Source organism: Elephas maximus, chromosome 17 (assembly GCF_024166365.1).
Source record: "Elephas maximus indicus isolate mEleMax1 chromosome 17, mEleMax1 primary haplotype, whole genome shotgun sequence".
In the NCBI taxonomy this organism is placed as follows: Eukaryota; Metazoa; Chordata; class Mammalia; order Proboscidea; family Elephantidae; genus Elephas; species Elephas maximus.
In genome coordinates this window covers 58,020,855-58,043,171 of record NC_064835.1, presented here as the reverse complement: position 1 = coordinate 58,043,171, position 22,317 = coordinate 58,020,855, and positions in this window count along the sequence as shown.

The following is a 22,317-nucleotide window of genomic DNA, read 5'->3' as shown; positions in this document are numbered from 1 at the left end:
ACAAAAACAAACAAATTAAGATTAATTAAAAAAAAATACACATAACAGGGAATCATGGAAGTCAATAGGTAAAAGATCACAATAATCAAAAAGAGGGACTAAATACAGGAGGCATTGAACTGCCATATGGAGAGTGATACAAGGCGATATAGAACAATACAAGTTAGGTTTTTACTTAGAAAAATAGGGGTATATAATGAGGTAACCACAAAAAGGTATAACAACTCTATAACTCAAGACAAAAACCAAGAAAAACGTAACGACTCAACTAACATAAAGTCAAACACTATGAAAGTGAGGATCTCACAATTTACTAAGAAAAACGCCTCAGCACAAAAAAGTATGTGGAAAAATGAAATTGTCAACAACACACATAAAAAGGCATCAAAATGACAGCACTAAAAACTTATTTATCTATAATTACCCTGAATGTAAATGGACTAAATGCACCAATAAAGAGACAGAGAGTCACAGACTGGATAAAGAAACACGATCCATCTATATGTTGCCTACAAGAGACACACCTTAGACTTAGAGACACAAACAAACTAAAACTCAAAGGATGGAAAAAAGTATATCAAGCAAACAATAAGCAAAAAAGAAGAGGAGTAGCAATATTAATTTCTGACAAAATAGACTTTAGACTTAAATCCACCACAAAGGATAAAGAAGGACACTATATAATGATAAAAGGGACAATTGATCAGGAAGACATAACCATATTAAATATTTACGCACCCAATGACAGGGCTGCAAGATATATAAATCAAATTTTAACAGAACTGAAAAGCGAGATAGATACCTCCACAATTATAGTAGGAGACTTCAACACACCCCTTTCGGAGAAGGACAGGACATCCAGTAAGAAGCTCAACAGAGACACGGAAGATCTAATTACAACAATCAACCAACTTGACCTCATTGACTTATACAGAACTCTCCACCCAACTGCTGCAAAATATACTTTTTTTTCTAGCGCACATGGAACATTCTCTAGAATAGACCACATATTAGGTCATAAAACAAACCTTTGCAGAGTCCAAAACATCGAAATATTACAAAGCATCTTCTCAGACCACAAGGCAATAAAACTAGAGATCAATAACAGAAGAACGAGGGAAAAGAAATCAAATACTTGGAAAATGAACAATACCCTCCTGAAAAAAGACTGGGTTATAGAAGACATCAAGGAGGGAATAAGGAAATTCATAGACAGCAACGAGAATGAAAATACTTCCTATCAAAACCTCTGGGACACAGCAAAAGCAGTGCTCAGAGGTCAATTTATATCAATAAATGCACACATACAAAAAGAAGAAAGAGCCAAAATCAGAGAACTGTCCCTACAACTTGAACAAATAGAAAGTGAGCAACAAAAGAATCCATCAGGCACCAGAAGAAAACAAATAATAAAAATTAGAGCTGAACTAAATGAATTAGAGAACAGAAAAACAATTGAAAGAATTAACAAAGCCAAAAGCTGGTTCTTTGAAAAAATTAACAAAATTGATAAACCATTGGCTAGACTGACTAAAGAAATACAGGAAAGGAAACAAATAACCCGAATAAGAAATGAGAAGGACCACATCACAACAGAACCAAATGAAATTAAAAGAATCATTTCAGATTATTATGAAAAATTGTACTCTAACAAATTTGCAAACCTAGAAGAAATGGACGAATTCCTTGAAAAACACTACCTACCTAAACTAACACATTCAGAAGCAGAACAACTAAATAGACCCATAACAAAAAAAGAGATTGAAACGGTAATCAAAAAACTCCCAACAAAAAAAAGCCCTGGCCCGGACGGCTTCACTGCAGAGTTCTACCAAATTTTCAGAGAAGAGTTAACACCACTACTACTAAAGGTATTCCAAAGCATAGAAAATGACGGAATACTACCCAACTCATTCTATGAAGCCACCATCTCCCTGATACCAAAACCAGGTAAAGACATTACAAAAAAAGAAAATTATAGACCTATATCCCTCATGAACATTGATGCAAAAATCCTCAACAAAATTCTAGCCAATAGAATCCAACAACACATCAAAAAAATAATTCACCCTGATCAAGTGGGATTTATACCAGGTATGCAAGGCTGGTTTAATATCAGAAAAACCATTAATGTAATCCATCACATAAATAAAACAAAAGACAAAAACCACATGATCTTATCAATTGATGCAGAAAAGGCATTTGACAAAGTCCAACACCCATTTATGATAAAAACTCTTACCAAAATAGGAATTGAAGGAAAATTCCTCAACATAATAAAGGGCATCTATGCAAAGCCAACAGCCAATATCACTCTAAATGGAGAGAACCTGAAAGCATTTCCCTTGAGAACGGGAACCAGACAAGGATGCCCTTTATCACCGCTCTTATTCAACATCGTGTTGGAAGTCTTAGCCAGGGCAATCAGGCTAGACAAAGAAATAAAAGGTATCCGGATTGGCAAGGAAGAAGTAAAGTTATCACTATTTGCAGATGACATGATTATATACACAGAAAACCCTAAGGAATCCTCCAGAAAACTACTGAAACTAATAGAAGAGTTTGGCAGAGTCTCAGGTTATAAAATAAACATACAAAAATCACTTGGATTCCTCTACATCAACAAAAAGAACACCGAAGAGGAAATAACCAAATCAATACCATTCACGGTAGCCCCCAAGAAGATAAGATACTTAGGAATAAATCTTACCAAGGATGTAAAAGACCTATACAAAGAAAACTACAAAGCTCTACTACAAGAAATTCAAAAGGACATACTTAAGTGGAAAAACATACCTTGCTCATGGATAGGAAGACTTAACATAGTAAAAATGTCTATTCTACCAAAAGCCATCTATACATTTAACGCACTTCCGATCCAAATTCCAATGTCATATTTTAAGGGGATAGAGAAACAAATCACCAATTTCATATGGAAGGGAAAAAAGCCCCGGATAAGCAAAGCACTACTGAAAAAGAAGAAGAAAGTGGGAGGCCTCACCTTACCTGACTTCAGAACCTATTATACAGCCACAGTAGTCAAAACAGCCTGGTATTGGTACAACAACAGACACATAGACCAATGGAACAGAATTGAGAACCCAGACATAGATCCATCCACGTATGAGCAGCTGATATTTGACAAAGGACCAGTGTCAATTAACTGGGGAAAAGACAGCCTTTTTAACAAATGGTGCTGGCATAACTGGATATCCATTTGCAAAAAAATGAAACAGGACCCATACCTCACACCATGCACAAAAACTAACTCCAAGTGGATCAAAGACCTAAACATAAAGACTAAAACGATAAAGATCATGGAAGAAAAAATTGGGACAACCCTAGGAGCCCTAATACAAGGTATAAACAGAATACAAAACATTACCAAAAATGATGAAGAGAAACCCGATAACTGGGAGCTCCTAAAAATCAAACACCTATGCTCATCTAAAGACTTCACCAAAAGAGTAAAAAGACCACCTACAGATTGGGAAAGAATTTTCAGCTATGACATTTCCGACCAGCGCCTGATCTCTAAAATCTACATGATTCTGTCAAAACTCAACCACAAAAAGACAAACAACCCAATCAAGAAGTGGGCAAAGGATATGAACACACATTTCTCTAAAGAAGATATTCAGGCAGCCAACAGATACATGAGAAAATGCTCTCGATCATTAGCCATTAGAGAAATGCAAATTAAAACTACGATGAGATTCCATCTCACACCAGCAAGGCTGGCATTAATCCAAAAAACACAAAATAATAAATGTTGGAGAGGCTGCGGAGAGATTGGAACTCTCATACACTGCTGGTGGGAATGTAAAATGGTACAACCACTTTGGAAATCTATCTGGCGTTATCTTAAACAGTTAGAAATAGAACTACCATACAACCCAGAAATCCCACTCCTCGGAATATACCCTAGAGATACAAGAGCCTTCATACAAACAGATATATGCACACCCATGTTTATTGCAGCTCTGTTTACAATAGCAAAAAGTTGGAAGCAACCAAGGTGTCCATCAACGGATGAATGGGTAAATAAATTGTGGTATATTCACACAATGGAATACTACGCATCGATAAAGAACAGTGACGAATCTCTGAAACATTTCATAACATGGAGGAACCTGGAAGGCATTATGCTGAGCGAAATGAGTCAGAGGCAAAAGGACAAATACTGTATAAGACCACTATTATAAGATCTTGAGAAATAGTAAACCTGAGAAGAACACATACTTTTGTGGTTACGAGGGGGGGAGGGAGGGAGGGTGGGAGAGGGTTTTTTTATTGATTAATCAGTAGATAAGAACTGCTTTAGGTGAAGGGAAAGACAACACTCAATACATGGAAGGTCAGCTCAATTGGACTGGACCAAAAGCAAAGAAGTTTCTGGGATAAAATGAATGCTTCAAAGCTCAGCGGAGCAAGCGCGGGGGTCTGGGGAACATGGTTTGCGGGGACTTCTAAGTCAATTGGCAAAATAATTCTATTATGAAATCATTCTGCATCCCACTTTGAAATGTGGCGTCTGGGGTCTTAAATGCTAACAAGCAGCCATCTAAGATGCAGCAATTGGTCTCAACCCACCTGGAGCAAAGGAAAATGAAGAACACCAAGCCCACATGACAACTAAGAGCCCAAGAGACAGAAAGGGCCACATGAACCAGAGACCTACATCATCCTGAGACCAGAAGAACTAGTTGGTGCCCGGCCACAATCGATGACTGCCCTGACAGGGAGCTCAGCAGAGGACCCCTGAGGGAGCAGGAGAGCAGTGGGATGCAGACCCCAAATTCTCATAAGAAGACCAAACTTAATGGTCTGACTGAGACTGGAGGAATCCCGGCAGTCATGCTCTCCAGACCTTCTGTTGACACAGGACAGGAACCATCCCTGAAGACAACTCATCAGACATGAAAGGGACTGGTCAGCGGGTGGGAGAGAGACGCTGATGAAGAGTGAGCTAATTATATCAGGTGTACACTTGAGATTGTGTTGGCAACTCTTGTCTGGAGGGGGGATGGGAGGATAGAGAGAGAGGGAAGCCGGCAAAATTGTCAAGAAAGGAGAGACTGAAAGGGCTGACTCAAGACGGGGAGAGTAAGTGGGAGTAGGGAGTGAGATGTATGTAAACTTATATGTGACAGACTGATTGGATTTGTAAACGTTCACTTGAAGCTTAATAAAAGTTATTATTAAAAAAAAAAAAAAAAAAAAAACAACTATTACAGAAAACAAATATATCTGTATATAAATAATCTTAATAGATTTCTGTGGACTTCTATGAGATTAAAATCAAATTACAGGGTTAAAAAAAAAAAAAAAAAAAAAAAAGAAAAAAAAAAAAAATTTTAATTGTAAGTTTAATAAAATTAAAATCCAGTTCTGGCACTTTCCAAAACCACTCCTCTCCTTGCTATTAATTCCTGCCTCCTCAGTCTCTGCCCCCTCTGTTTTGTTTTGTTTTTGTTGTTTTTTCTTTCCTATGTCTCATATTGTCTGTATTGGTCAAGGCTTATATGATGCTAATGGGAAACACAAAATTTTAAACTTCGAAGCAATCTTTTTAATTGTTAATACAATACATAATATAAGATAATGATGCTACTTTTAAATTGCCAATTCCTCTTTAGATCTGTGTCAATGTTATTTCTCATTCAAGACATAGCTCAGGTTTCACAGTTTTCAGAATGGAGTGCCATGATCGATAAACCCAAACCAAACCTGTTGCCAACTCATGGCGACTCTATAGGACAGAGTAGAACTGCCCCAGAGGGTTCCGAGGAGCTATTGGTAGCTTCAAACTACCAACATTTTGGTTAGCAGCAGAGCTCTTAACCACTACACCACCAAAGCTCCCCATGACCAGTGTTCACTCCTTATTCCTCAGTCTCTTCTTTACATTTTTAAAGTTCCCATAAGCTACATTACAAAACTTTATGTCTAAACTTATAGCTCCCTATGCCAGCAGTTAGTGTTTTAAATATTTTATTCTTTTCTCTTGGGTTCTTAAGGATAGAAACGTTGCTTCTGCCAGCACTTAGCTCACTGCTGGGCAACTTTCACATTTTCAACAAATGCCCATTGATTGAGAGATATTTATTCGTCTGTACGGGTACACTGACGTACACACACTGTCTCCTCTCCTGGAAAACAGTCTGAGTTACCAAGGTATTCAATTAGGTAAAACGAGGTTCTGTTTATTTGTGTCATTTCAGAGGCACTTATGGCTATAGACCTGTGAGTGGTCTCTGAGGTGAGCAGTGTCTGCTATAATTGCCTCAGATGTTTGCAATATTCATCTTTTTCTAATGAGAAAAAAAGAGGCTAGTCTTGATCCGTCCCCTACAGTGAAGGCTTTTTATGTTAGTCAGTATTTACTTTTATATAAGGAGCTTTCTGTCTCTTAAGCAATTTCTTTTCCTTGCTGACCTTTTCTTTAATGACAATGACAATGACAATGATTTATTTATTTATTTTTGGGTGAAAGCAAATGTGAGATCTTTTAATGGGCTCTGTAACACCCATCAGAAGAATATACAGGAAGTCAGACATTCCGGAAATGAATATTTTTCTGTTAACAAAATATGCTCAACAAAAAGATCAAAAAGGCAGGACACTTTGTAAAAGCCAAGGAGGTTTCAAAAAGCAAGTCCTTAGGGTTTGCTGGACCATGCACATTTTAGTAATCAACGCCTTGCCCTCCAGGGGATTCTGACTCATAGTGACCCTATAGGACAGAGTAGAATGCCCATAGGGTTGCCAAGGCTGTATATCTTTAAGGAAGCCAAATGCCACATCGATCTCCTGAAAAATGGCTGGTGGGTTCCAAGTGCCAACATTTGGGTAGGCAGTGAGTGCTTAACCACTGAGTCACCAGTGTTTGCTTGTACACATTTTAGCAGGATGGTAATATCTCCAGACTTCTAAACAAAGGCAACTCAAGGCCACTGTGCATCCCAGGATTAGGGGAGGGATCCTGCCTTTCCTGTCGTTTCATGTCCTCTCTCTCCTGTCCATGGTTCCTCCATCCCCTTCAGAATGAATGCACATTTCATCTTCTCACAAAAACTCTAAACCACCTGATATCTGAGATACCTGAGATACCTGAGATATCTGTGATATCTGAGATATCTGAGGAAAAGATCAAATGCCGAGAGACCAAAACAAACATACCTCAAACGATATTTTACATATGACAAAAGGTTTCCATTCCGCCCTTGCGCTCAGCTGGATTTAGCATGTCATGGTGGTGACGCCAGTGCTGTTCAGATGAGGAAAGTCAACTTCACAACTTCACAGAGCTTGAGCAATTGACCAACCCTGACAGCACAGCATTTAAGGTGAAGGAGTTAGAGTGTCTGAGTCAGCCCCATGTACTTTCCATTGAAAGACACCGCCTCTGTTTATCAACCTCAGCAAAACCTGTCTAGTTAGTCAAGTTGGCAATTGTGGATTTCTGTCTTTGAAAGGGAATTATCATGTAGAAGCAACTGCAGAGCCTTCACAAACAGTCCTGGCACCGTTGCCTGGCAGCAGATTATTTTCAGATGATTTAGAAGATGTTCACGCTCCTTAGAGATGCTCTGTGCTAATTCTTGCCCTATCTTCCCAACAGAATAGTGTATCACTTCTATTTTAATATGTTAGTAATGCAAAGACGAAAGCGCACAGCCCACGTAAAATTAGCAGCTGCCTCACCCAGGGTGGATATCTAGCTGTTCACTGGCCATTTGTTCAATTCACCATTGCGAAGGCAAACAGGCTCAAGAAAATCAATTTACGTATCATTTCAGTTCCTAGATAGATCTCTTTCTGCCTGCTCCGTCCTGCCACTATTAATAAAGCAAGCAAACTAAGCATGAGTGTTAGTGGGGGGTATAAAGAAAGTGCAGGCATAAAAGCTTGCAATTTATAAAAAGAATAACCCATCTGGATCATTCGACATTCTTCTCCAATGCTCTAGCGCTCAAAGCAAAGTTGCTATATGTGGCTGTTTTAGGGTATGTGTGTGTGTGTGTGTGTGAGAGAGAGAGAGAGGGAAAGAAAGAGAAAGAAGAGACAGAAATTGATATAGCTTTTGCAGTTTGTTTTTTTCTTCTCCCACTTGGATTCAATATCCAAAAGCAACAGAGGGCCACCAAGTCACTCACAGGTCCAAAAATGACATATCTGACAAGGCATTGATTTAATATAAGATTTTTCACATATGATCTGTATGGAAATACGGTATTCACCATCCCTTCACCCACTCACTACCTGGAGAATCCTGACTTATCCACTAAGAGTGTTCATCTGTCCCCTGTGTGGTAGCATCTTTTAGGAGGAAGCAACGTGAATATTAACTAGCACTACTGGAAACATTTCCTGTGCTAAGCCCTATTCTAAACTGTTATTTATGTTCCCCCGTTTAATCCTCACTGAAACTTTTGAGACAGAGGCTATTATTATTACGCCCATTTTACAGATGAGAAAATTGAGGCTCATAGAAGTAACCTTTCCTTCCAATATAGGAAGTGAGAGATTTGGGATTTATGTGTAGGAAACTGGATCCAGAACCTGTGTTCTTAATCACGAATTTTAGTCATGACTTTAGCAAACCAATCCATTAGTTTCCCCACCTTTTTGCACATCTCAGAACTAAGCAGACCAGGGTAGGTGGATTGTGTCTTTGCCCAAGAACCAAAGTATAGAGGCTTCCTAAACTCAAAACAGTGGAAAAATATGGGATATCTAGCTACTGGAGGCTGCTAATCCTTCAGTCTCTAGATGAAGCCAGGAGAAAAAATGTCAAGGGCAAAGATTCCACCATCTCAGGTCTCCTTGTGATCTAGGACCCAACCCCTACTTCTCCTCCTTCCATGTTTTTGCCTTATAATCTGAAATTGTGAAATTCCTTTTGGAAGTATGTGGGATTTATTTTAGGCATTCCTTGTCAGTTTTCCCCTTATGGATAAACTAAACAAACCAAACCCACTGCCGTCAAGTCAATTACAGACTCATAGCAACCCTATAGGACAGAGTAGAACTGGCCCCATAGAGTTTCCAAGGAGCGCCTGGTGGATTCCAACTGACGACGTTTTGGTTAGCAGCCATAGCTCTCAACCAAACATAAAAACCAATTGCTGTCAAGTTGATTCTGACTTATGGTGACCCCATTTGCATCAGAGTAGCGCTATCCTCCATAGAGTTTTCAATGGCCAATTTTTTTCGGAAGTAGATTGCCAAGCCTTTCTTTCAAGGCACCTCTGGGTAAAGTCAAACCTTCAACCTTTTGGTCAGCAGCCAACGATGTTCAACTTTTGCTCTTGTAACACCTGGGGACTTCAGACATACGTGAAAGAGCCCTTATTCCAAAAAGAATGAATAATCAAAGGACAAGGGTAACCATTTCAGGTACAGATAAGAACAGAGTGGAGGTTTTTTTTTTTTTTTTTCCAGTTATTTTGAGACTTGACGTTAAACCATGAATAGCACCAGTTCTGTTCATAGGCCTGGATCACTTTAAGTTTGGTTGCAAGTTTTATGACCTGCAACTAGCATACAAGTCTGATTTCTAACAGGCTGTATGAAGAAAATAAAACATGTTCTAAAATTGCTAATCAAATGTTAAATGTTTCAGGACAATGGACTGCTAAACTTTTTTTCAGAGTTTCAATTAGTGACTCCCAGACAAGAAGAGAATGGATGGGAGAAGCATGTTATGAACGGCTATAGCTGATTCTCACTAATCTAAAGTTGCTGGTGCCTTTTTCCAATATGATTTGACCAATCTTTATTCCAGCTGTGAGAGAACGAGAGGAACCTTTATTTCTCATTTTATTCTCTACAAAGCCTTGGCTTGTAAATTGAATACCCCACATGAGATTTTTGAGACTTCCGGAAGTAAATGAAAAGGCAGAGAGAGAAAAAATGGAATATAAATTACCATAAAAACAATGCATTTTTAACACAAAAATATCCGTAGAAATATAATCTATACCACATTAAGACTTGGGGTCAACTTCCCATCTACTTGAATACTCAAGAAAATAAAATTAGAGTCAGATTCCAGAGAAGTCTTGATTTACAAAAGAACAATTATGTGATGAATTTAAGAAGTTTAAAATCATTACATAACGTAAAGACTGGTACATTTTTAAACAGCCCGGTGTATTTTTAAACAAAAAGAAAATAATAAGAATATATATTTCCATCTCTAATATTAATATAAATAAATGTGGTAATTATTACTTTCAAAAGCAAGTTTTTCAAATCTATTCCTTTATTTACTGAAAATATACTTCATTAATAGGCAAACTAAATAGTCTAAGATTAACTGAAAAATAATAAAACCGATTTGTCTCCCCAAATAGTTTTTTTTTTTCCCCTGAGTGGCGCAAATGGTTAAATTTTTGACTACTAGCTGAAAGGTTAGTGCTTCAAACCCACGCAGAGATTTTTCAGAAGACAGGCGTGGTGATCTGCTTTTGAAATTCCACAGCCTTGAAAACCCTACGGAGAAGTTCTTGTCTGCACAGATGGGGTTGCTATGGGTCAAAATTGATTGAACCTCACCTAACAACAACGTTGTTTGTCAGGGAAGCTATCTATGTATTTATCTCTGTATTTCTGTCATCTATCCATCTATATCACACAGAATTTCATATCAACACTGTAAGGAGGTGTTCACTTGCTTTGGTTTTACACTACACCTCACTCATTAAAAGGTTTGCCTAACATCACAAATTGTATGTGTTCTGTGTTGCCATTAAACTCCACATAGTCAATTGCAGTTGAACTGTGTTTATTTGCCTGGTTTAGCCAGCCTGAAAGGTGTCTAAGCATATATACATAAGTTAAGCAACCCCCAAAACCCACCCACTGCTGTGGAGTAGAATCGACTCATAGCGACCCTCCAGGACAGAACTGGCTGCGTAGGGTTTCCCAGGCTGTAATTTTCCTGGCCGCAGCTACCTCATCTTTCTCCCACAGTGAACTGGTGGGTTCAAACCACCGACCATTTGGTTAGCAGTTAACTATCTTAACCACTGTACAGCCAAAGCTCCTTAAAGATTACAGCCATTGAAAACACTATGGAGTGTAGTTCTGGTCTGAAACACATGGGGTTGCCATGAGTTGGAATCAATGAAAAGAAAAAAAATAATTTTTTTTTTTTTTTTAAGTTTGGGTTTTTTTCAGTCATTCGACAGGCTGAAACTTATTGATCGCTAGGAACCTGGTGTGCCCATCAGGAAAGATTTCACCAAAGGATCCAAAGTAAAGCTGCTTCCTGCTGTTACATTAAGGACTTGTTACTGCCTTCCACTTTCTTTTTATTCTGCTTAGCCTCAGCCAGAGGTTCTCTTTCAAGACTTGTTGCAGTGTTTTTTGTTTGTTTGTTTGTTTAACAGCTTTATTAATGTATGTGTAATTGACATACAATATTCTGCACATATTTAAAATTTAGAATTTGATAAGTTTTGGCATGTGCATGCACCAAGTGAAACCATTAGCACAATCAAGGTTGTAAATATATCCACTACCCTCAGAAGTTTCCTTGTACCCTTTGGAATCCTCTCCTGACCACATCTCCTTCACCTCCAGGAAACCAGTGCTCTGCTTTCTCTGATAGAACTCACCAGTGATGTCCCCTGGACCTGTAATTTTCTTTGTGGGGAGGTTTTTCAGTGCACATTTAATTTCTTTAATAGATATCTCTAAAAATCTGTTGCCATCGAGTCCATATAGGGCTATTCTTATTCACTCAACTCATTCTTGAGGGAATAATTTCTAGAGTTTTATATAAATGGAATTAAATCAAATGTACTTTTTTGGGGAGGGAGGGCTTGGGCTTCTTTAATTCAATGTAAATGAGATTCATCTGTGTTGTAATGTGTATTAATATTGTGTCCCTTTTCATCGCTGAGTAGTGTCGCATTCATTGTGTGGATACATGACAATTAGTTTCTCATTACACTGTTGGTAGACATTTGGTTTCCTTTCCAGTTGTTGGGTATTCAATAAATCTGTTTTGTCCATTTACGTGCAAGTCTTTGTATGGTCATATGCTTTCATATCTCATGGGTAAATACCTAGAATTAAGATGGCTAGGTTACATGGTAAGTGATGTTTACATGTTGAGAATACTGCTAAACAGCTTTCGAAAAACAATGGTACCATTCTACATTCACACCAGCAATGTATGAAACTTCCAGTTCTTTCACACCTTGGCCAGCACTCCGTGTGATTAATGTCTTCCGTGTCAGTCATTTCTCCGAGTCTGTGGCTTATATTTTCATTCTCTCTTTTAAAGAACAGTTTTTAATTTTGATTAAGTCCCATTTATCACTTGATCTTAAAAGGAGCATACTTTTATTTTCATATCTAAGTACTCTTTGCCTAACACAAGGCCATGATGCATAGAATTAAACTGATGTGATGTGCTATACGGACCGAATCCTTTTGTTGTTTTGCGTACAGCTCTCCAGTTTCACTTGTTGAAAAGACTATACTTTCTCCCCGAACTGCTTTTGCATCTTTGTCAAAAATCGGTCTTATATTTTGATGTTATCATAAATGACATTTTTTATTTCAATTTTTGATTTTTTTGTTAATGCATAAAAATAGAATTGATTTCTGGGGTAATGATCTTGTATCCTGCAACCCTGCTAAACACACTTGGTAGAGTAGCTTTTTGTTTTTTTTAAGATTTCTTTCGGTTTTCTACATAATCATGTCATCTACAGATAAAAGCAGTTTTAATTCTTTTTTTCCAAACCGGTTGCCCTTTACTTCTTTTTTCTTATTACATTGGCTAGAGCTTCTGCGTAATATTGAAGAGTAGTGGGAACAGATGCCGTTCTCCCGTTCCTGATCTTTTAGGTGAAAGTAGTCATTTTTTACTGTGAGGTATGATGTCAGATGGAGGTTTTTCATAGATGTCCTATACCAGGCTGAAGAAGTTTCCTTCTTTTCCTAGCTTGCTGAGTTTTTTATCAGTAATGTATGTTGGATTTTTTCAAATGCTTTACCTACATGTACTGAGACAATTATATGTTAATTTTATGATTTGAAAAAAAATAGATTGAATTTTGGATGCTATTTTTTTTATGCCAATTTTTAGGAGCCCTTTTGGAGCAATGATTAAGCACTTAGCTGCTAGCAAAAAGGTCAGTGAGTCAAACCTATCACCTGTTCCAAGGCAGAAAGATGGCGCTGTTTCTATAAAGATCATAGCCTTGAAAATCCTATGGGGTAACCCTACTCTGTTCTCGAGGGCACTATGGGTTGGAACCAACTCTAAAGCAATGGGGTTTTTTACACCAATTTTGCATTCCTGGGATAAAACCCTCTTGGTTATGATCATATATTCTCAGATGCAATTTGCTAAAATCTGTATGGAATTTTTGCACATATGTTCATGAGGTATACTTGCCCGCAGCGCTCTTTCCTGTAGTGACTTTATCTGCTTTGATGTCAGGGTAATTATGACCTCATGGAATGAGTTGGAATAACTTCCTTCCTCTTCAATTTTCTGCAAGAATTTATTCCATGTGTGATAAACTCATCAGTTAGTCCACCTCAGCCTGTAGTTTTGTGTGTAGATTTTTAAGCACACAATATCTATTCAGATTATCTATTTCTTCTTAATAGGGCTATTAGGGTCAGCTATTTCTCTGGGAACAAACTTTGGAAGTTTGTCTCTTTCCAGAAATTTGTAAATCAAGCTAAGATGTACAAGTAATTGGCAAAAAGATTTTCTTTTATTATCCTTTTAATATGTTTAGAATCATTTGTGATTTCACCTCGTCTGTTCCTGACATTGGTAAATTCTCTGTGTTTTATCGATTACATTGTTTTTCGCAATGATCAGCTTATAGTTTTATTGATTTTCTTTATTGTTTTACTGTATTTTATTTGATTGATTTGAAATTTGGTTTTTATTAATTATGTTCTGCTTACTTTTGGTTTCATTTGCTCTTCTTTTTTTTTTTTTAGTTTATTAAGGTAGAATCTAAGATCATTGATTTAAGACCTTTCTTCTTTTCTAGTATAGAAATTTAGTGACATAAAATTGCCCTGTAAGTACTGGTTTTACTTTTGATATATATTTTTTGGAGGCTACAGTCAAGAGCTTTTTTCACTGTGTATTAAAAAAAAAAAAAAAAAATTATAAATCTAACTCCTCAAACATTTTCATGTCACATTTTTTCTGTAACATCAAGGAGTCAAGAAGACACATAAAAATGTATTAGGTCCGGTTCTATGTCTATATTCACACACACATACATACATATACGTATTGGTACATATATATGTACACACATGCATACATATATATGTGTATGTGTATATATATGCATTTATATGGAATTATATATACACAGAATTATATAAAATCTTATTTATCTTACATAACTTTGCATTCCAAAATCATACCACATATTCTAATTTGGGCTCACATTGCTGGTGACAGTATAAACATAACAAAAACTATTGCTTTCTAGATAAAGAAGTAGAATATTATAAGCAGAATAATAATATCCCAATAAATAACTATTATTTGTTATATTTATTAAGAGCACTCACTTTGTGCCAGACACTATGTTATGTCCTGTACTACGTGACTTCACGACATATTCATATCACTCTATAAAGGTACAAATAGATAACAAATTAGGTTCATATAGGTTATCTAGACTGTCAACGGTCCCAGAGTAAAACATGGCAGAACTAGTTTGAAGACAGGTCGTTTTGACGCCAAAGTGTCTCTAAAGAAAGACGAAAAAAATTTTTTTTTTCATTTTAATTTCAGTCTCTGCACGGTACCAGTCATTCTATGGCATTTGTTCAGATTTTATTACCTGGAAGCCTCAAACTCAATTGGAAAAAAAACTCTTTCATCAGGAGTTTAACCATATCTCTCCCATATAATAGGATAAATTCTACTATCCGTGAAAATTGCTTCCTCCAATAGAGCGTGTCATCTGAAAAACTATCTTCTTAGAGACCGTAGAAAAATCACAGAAGTATCTCTGCCAGTCACTAAGTTCTTCCTGAAGCTAGCTTCCACCTACACATTTTTATTTGGTGTGTTTAAAGCTTTTTATTTGCTGTTCCATTTTCCCCTTGACTTTTGCTTTGCAGGGCTTTCAATGTTCAACTGAGTGAATTAGAGTCCCTCCCTGTTCCATACATACAACGAGCAAACAAACAAAGTCACAGAACAAAATTCACCGATGCCAAAGCAAGCATGAAATATTCTTAGGCCCGGACTGGTGCCATTTGTGTTTCCCGAACCCAATTGCTCAGGAATCCGTTGGGACAATATATTTTGTATTGCCTCTCCTCATTAATAATTCTCTCAGCCTGTGTTACTACTACGGTGGCAGCAAAATCATTCATTTCTTCTCCTTATTCTCGGAAAATGACTATTACTGTTTTATCTATAGAAACTTGACAGTCCTTCAACGTTGGCTAAGAATCATGATAAAGGGAAGTATATCATTCATGTAGTCAACAAAATCCCAAAACCACTCTGTTAAAAGTCTGTACACAGAAGTTCTCTCAATTTTGAAGTGAGCTTCAGTTTAATTTATAGATGCCTACCCATCTCTACAAACATTACACTTTGCTTCCTACACATGTCATAAAACTCTTGTAGTTTAAGGTCACTAGTGAGCCTTTCTTAGGTCCAGAAATGCATCTTTATCCTCTCCAAGAGCAGGTTTTATCTATTATATAACTGATTCTCAACCAGGGCATATTATGCTTCCTCTACCACAGCAGATCATTTAGCAATGCTTGGAGGCATTTTTGATTGCCACAACTGGTAGGTGTGGGTTGCTACTCGTATCTAATTGATAGAGGCCAGGGACATTGTTAAATATCCTGCATTTCACTGTAGCCCTCCACCTCCAACAAAGAATCCTGCATTTCACTGTAGCCCTCCACCTCCAACAAAGAATCCTGCATTTCACTGTAGCCCTCCACCTCCAACAAAGAATTACCTGGCCTAAAATGTGAATGGTGCTGAGGTTGAAAAACCCTGTACCAGGTCCTCTATTATTTCAGGAGTTATACATTTTTCCATGAAACTGTTTCCACAGGAACTAGACTTCCTAGGCATTTGTAAATTCCAAAGGGAGCTTTCTTTGGCCTCAGTTCTCTACACACTTACCTGAGCCTACCTAGCTATGGGAGATACTAATGATGTCTCTGCGATGCAAAGAAATGAAGGCGTGATTGCTATAAAGAATCAACAACAACAACAACAAAAAAGCTTTATTACCTGCCTAGTTCTGCAATAGTTTTGGTTCTTAACTCTAGCTTTGGTAAACTGGAGTGCACAACCTATAAATACAAAGACTGCTTTGAATTCTTTAAGTTCAAAATCAGCAATCAAAAATAGAAGTCCATAGAATAATTTTGCCCCAAACATATTTTATTCGACTAACACAATGTTGAAATTTTAAATGTAAGCTCTAAGTTTCCAATTTAAAATCAATGAAAAATTTTCTAGCCCCTAATAATCCCTAATAAGAATAATAATCCTAATAATCCCTAATCCTAATTTATCCTAATTTATGCTGCTTCATATACCACCCATGTTACTTACCTTTTTGTCCCTGATTTGGCTTAGGTTTGATTAAATTCAACCTATGGTCAAATTTAAACAAAGTTTATTTTATGGTCAAATTTAAACAAAGTACCTTCCTAATTTTTATCTCCAAATTCATACACTTATTTTGGCTTTCTTGGTGTTACCACTGAAAACAGTATAAATTCTAGAGGAAGTCTAATAGGAAACACTAAAGAAAATGACATTTCTCCCAATAGCTTAGAGCAGCTTGTCCAAGTCTATCCCACCACCCCAGGGTGAAAGCACTTCCAAGCTGAAGATGGCTGTCCGGCCACCTTACTGCATTCTCTTCCTGTAGGAATATGATTAAATGGAGGGGAAACCCAAAAAGAAGAGTCTTTGCGCATGATCAGTCTTTATTCATTACCAAACACCCATTTGTCACTTTGAATGCACCATGTTCCTGGCCCAAACCATAGTGAGGCTTTTCCTCCTCAGAAATGTTGTGAACATGACAGGGGGCGGGGGGGGGGGGGCGGGAGGAAGTGATTCCTTCAGAGCGTCCTAATTGATCAAAATCATTTTGGACAAGATTGTTCAGAACAAGACATAACATTAAGAAAAATAAAATAAAGAATGTGAATTTTAACTATTAAAGGATGGGATATTGTGAATAAAATAAAGAATGGCGTATTTAGTACACCAAAGAAAATAAATTGAAATTCAAAGGGAATTAATATTCTAGTATTATTATTTTAATCCAGTACTATATTATAATCTACTATTTATACAGTTCCGAGTTGTAACACACATATTAAAAAAAAAAAAAACACAACCACACATACACAAAATCCAAATTATGTTCCAGTAAAAAACAAAACAAAAAAGGGTAGAAAATGGTGAAAAAGGAAAACTCATTATATTTATATTAGGAATAAAAATCATAAAATAATTTAATATTTAAAAAAATAAATTTTATATGCAGAATGTTATAGGATTTTACTGTGTGCTTTACTCATAAACAAAAGTCAACATAAATATGCAGAAATTTACCATCCTCCAAGATAAAAGAATTCAAATTTAAAAGAAATTAATCCACTCCACATTATTCTTAAAAAAGAACACAATTCCAGTAAATGTCTCAAAGATATTTTATTAAAATATTGACATAGTAATTCTAAAGTCCATCTCAATACTCTCAAACATCTCACTTGTCTACCACTAGGCACCATATTAATAAATTAAAAACAAAGAGGTAGATCTTTCTTTACTATTATGGAAAAATGTTCAATATACATTATGTCAACAAATCCAAAAACATACAAATAGAACCCTGATCCACACAGCTAATACGTTATTTGAGAAGAAAAATGTGTCCATTTATATAAGCACAGATGATATCCAGAAAAAGTTGGATAAAAACAATAGCTCAAATACCTTTATTTCCTTCTTCCTTTTCTATTTCTTTTTATTGTTGTAAAAGCCCCAAATATCTTAAAATAAGAATGAAAGGTAATTTAACCTATAAGATTAATTAAGCAGTGTGGTAGAAGCACAATCACGATTAAAAAGCTTAACACAAAATCATCTGTATTCATGTATATATGCATATATAGAGAAACATATATGAATACATACTATGTATTCATAACACATATGTATACATAAAGTTTATCTCTAAATGTTTAATGATTTATAAGTTAACAAATATGCCATTCGATAGCTGTGCATAAAAAATGACTAAATAACAAATGAATTTGAGATTGGAAAAAAACTGTCAATAAAATGTTACAGCCAGTTTAATTAATGATTTGCATGCAAAACATAAAACCATGAAAGTATTAGAACAAAATAGAAATGAATATTTATTTAATATTTCCTGGAGATAATCGTTGGGCTACTACAGTGATAACCCAAACCCAGTGATAGGCAGAACAGAAACAATAAAAGATAGATTAATTTCAATACATAAAATGAATTGTTAAATTATACAATTAAATATCAAAGTAAAATAATTAAAAGGAAAATGACAACTCAGAAATAAAAAAATGATTTGTGATACAAAAGCGAAAGAATTAATAAAATATTTTTAAAAACCTATTAGAAGTCAGTAACAAATTATGAACAAATAAAGCAATTGAACAAAAAATTTAGAAAGTAAACTATACACAGGCCAAATATAAAAAATGATGTATATCATTAGTAATCAAAGTGTTAAATATTGAAAGAACAAAGTCCTATTTGATTTAAGTTGTTCAAAATTAAAAAAGTTAAAGTTGAAGAAGATGAAGTAAAATATCAACATAAATTAGTAATCCTTAGTTATATTTGAAGAGACTTAAGTGTAAGGATAGTCACCTTAAGTTTGTTTTATTACAAAAATGTTGAAACAACTTCCCAAAAAGGACTGTAACTCATATGAAGTAATATACTATCCAGTAACTAAAATTGTATTGCAGACGAATGTCTAAACCTGTTGACGTCAAGTCAATTCTGACTCACTAGTAACCATATATGACAGAGTAGAACTAACCCACAGGTAAATCTTCACAGAACCAGGCTGCCACACCTTTATCTGCAGAACGGCTGGTGGGTTTGAACCACCAACCTTTCGGTTAGCAGCAAGCACTTCACCACTGCGCCTCCGGAATTCCAGATGAATACTTAACGAAAAATCAAACCCATTGCCTTAAAGTCCATTCCAACTTATAGCGAACCTACAGGACAGAGTAAAACTGCCCCACAGGGTTTCCAAGGAGTGGCTAGTAGATTGAAACTGCTGACCTTTTGGTTAACAGCTGAGCTCTTAACCACTTCGCCACCAGGGGCCTGATGAATGCTTAGTGATGTATAAATATGCTTACCATATAGAAAATAAAAATAATAGATTACTATCTATTTATCTTCATTTTATTTGTGTAATAAGGATAAATACATAAATATGATAGGAAAATGTGAATAAAAGTTATATAAAGGTTTTTTTCTTCTTTTTGTTTATATTTATTCTCTCAATAAAATATAAAATTATAAAATAAAATGATATATTAGTTTTTGAAAAGTCCATGAGAAAAATGTATATATAAAAAGAGGGTACACCAAATCTACAGTCTAATCTGTGGAGTCCCTGGGTGGCACAAACATTTAAGCCCTTGGCTACTAGCTGAAATGTTGGTGGTTTGAATTTACTTCAGCGGGACCTTGGAAGACAGGCCTGGTGATTTGGTGTGGAAAGATCACAGCCTTGAAAATCCTAAGGAGCAGTTCTATTCTGCACACATGGGGTTGCCATGTGTGCAGAATAGACTTGATGACAGCTAACAACACCAACAATAACAAAGTTAATCTATAGCTTTGGATTTTAATTAATGAAATAAAATTGGCAATCTTTCAGGACAAAATTTATTAAGAAAGTAAGACCAAAAAATGAAGACAGTCTGTTTTTTAAAAGGGCAGAATATAAAGAAGGGAAGTAAAATTTTGGGATGCATTAATTTATTCTTTCAGTAAACATTTATTAAGCACCTATTATATATAAGACATGCAGTGAGGCATGCACATATAAATAAAATAAAAAGTCACATGTTACCTTTCCTTTTGGTAGATTAAAAATATTAATAATTTTTTTGTAGATTAGATTCTAGTAAAATCGATAGACATTAATGAAATCATTATAGAAATAAAGGGATAATCTCAATTGGGGTACATAGCATGTAAGATAGAGTAAAACCTGCAAAAACCAGAACGTGTACAATGTGAAAACCTGTCAGAGAAGGAAAATGTTTGCATTTTCCACTAAAACAAGTGACAGAAAATGGTAAGACTGCATCTTGTGAAAGGCAGAAAACTTGTGAGAACTGGAAATACAGGGTGGTCCCATTGAGTCCCAGCTCTCACAGGTTTCCCTGTATTACACGGCAGTGAGCAAGAGTAACACAAGGTGGCCTGACCATACAAGAACTTCAGAAATGGCTTCCTGAGGAAGCAATATAAGAGAATCAACCACATGGAGCTGAGCAGTGTTCTACCAGTGGTCGACAGGTCGATTCCAACTCATGGTGACCGCATGTGTGTTAGAGTAAAACTGTGCTCCATAAGGTTTTCGATGGCTGTTATCTTTGGAAGTAGATCATCGGGCATTTCTTTCAAGGCACTTCTGGGTAGATTCAAACTCTCAGCATATAAACAGTCAAGTGCTTAACTGTTTTCTCCACCTAAGTACTTCTGGGCAACATTCTAGGGCTTATTTTGTAGAAGCAGCAAACACGACCAGTAAAAGGGAAAGAACGGAAGCCAGTGAAGAATGTGGAGGTCTCCTTGGATGGAGGTTTGAGAACAAGGGGAGTGTGGTGTAGGGAGAATCTGTGAATAAAGAGCCAGAAATTCAGGGTTTTATAGGCAACGTTAAGTATTTCAGTGTTCATCCTGAGAATAAAGTGGGCCCCATTAATTTGCTTTAAATAGAGAAAGAGACTGACTTGACCAGCTTTTGTTTTAAAGTGATTCATGTTTTTGCAGTGTGGAAAATAAATCTAACTGGACAAGAGCCAGGTTAGGGAGACCAGTGAGGATACTAAGGTAAATATTAGTGGGGATGGAGAGAAATGGGTGGATTTGAGAGATATTTAGGCAGTGAAATCAACAGGACTTCATGATGGGTTCCTTAGGGAATGTCGGACTGAGGATGAGGTCAAGGGTGATTCCTTTGATTCTGACTTGCAGAGACAGATAGCTTCATTCTCAAGACAGGAAACACTAAAAGAGAAACAGGTATGAAAAGAAAGAGCATGGTTTGGTTTTAGAGATGAGTTTAATGTATCTCTTAGATATTTAAATTTAGCCGTCAAAGAGGAAATTGGTATATAGGTGGGGAACTCAGAAAAAGGTAAAGGGACAGAAGAATAACTTGTTTACCTTTAGTAAAGAAACATTTATTGAATTGTATCTGCAGATAAGATCATCCAGAGAAAGACCATATAGTGAGATAAAAGGAGAGTCCAAAGATGCAGCCATGAGGAAAACATAATCCTCAGGCAGAAAAATTTGAACTTATACAGGATATGGAAATGAAGATGGCAGGGTCTTGTGGATAGAAACCTCTACAGGAAGAATATTTGGAAAAGGAAGGAAAGACCAAGCATTAAATGTTATTTACACATCAAAGTAACACAAAGAATAAAAAACTTGTATCACATTTAGTAATATTGAACTCAGTGGTGAATTGAGCAAGAATTGTTTTGGTGGTGGCTTGGTAGACTCCAATGACAAATTGTGATGGGTTGGAAAATTGAGTGAGAGATGAAGAAAAGTAGACTAGGGTAGCACCTCTTGCCAGGTTTTTTTTTTTTTTTTTTTTTTTTCTGAAGGGTATGGACCAGAAGGGCAGTAGAAGAGGAAGATTTGGGGTTAGATATGAGTCACTGTGTTTGCTTTTGAGGGACAAGATTTAGTCATATTTAAAAGCCTGTGAGAATTATCTGCATTAGCCATGGGTCAAAACAAACCTATTGCTTTTGTAAATAAAGTTTTATTGGTACACAGATGTGCCTATATCTTTTCTGCTGCTTTCATGCTATAATGCCAGAGTATAGTAATAAAAACACAGAACATATGGCCTGAAAAACAAGTATATTCACTATCTGGACATTTATAGAAAAAATTTGCTGATCCTGGATCTAGATCAAAGAAAGATTTTTTCTCTATAAAAAAGTGAATTGATAACCAATAAGGTAAGATTACTTAGAATATCA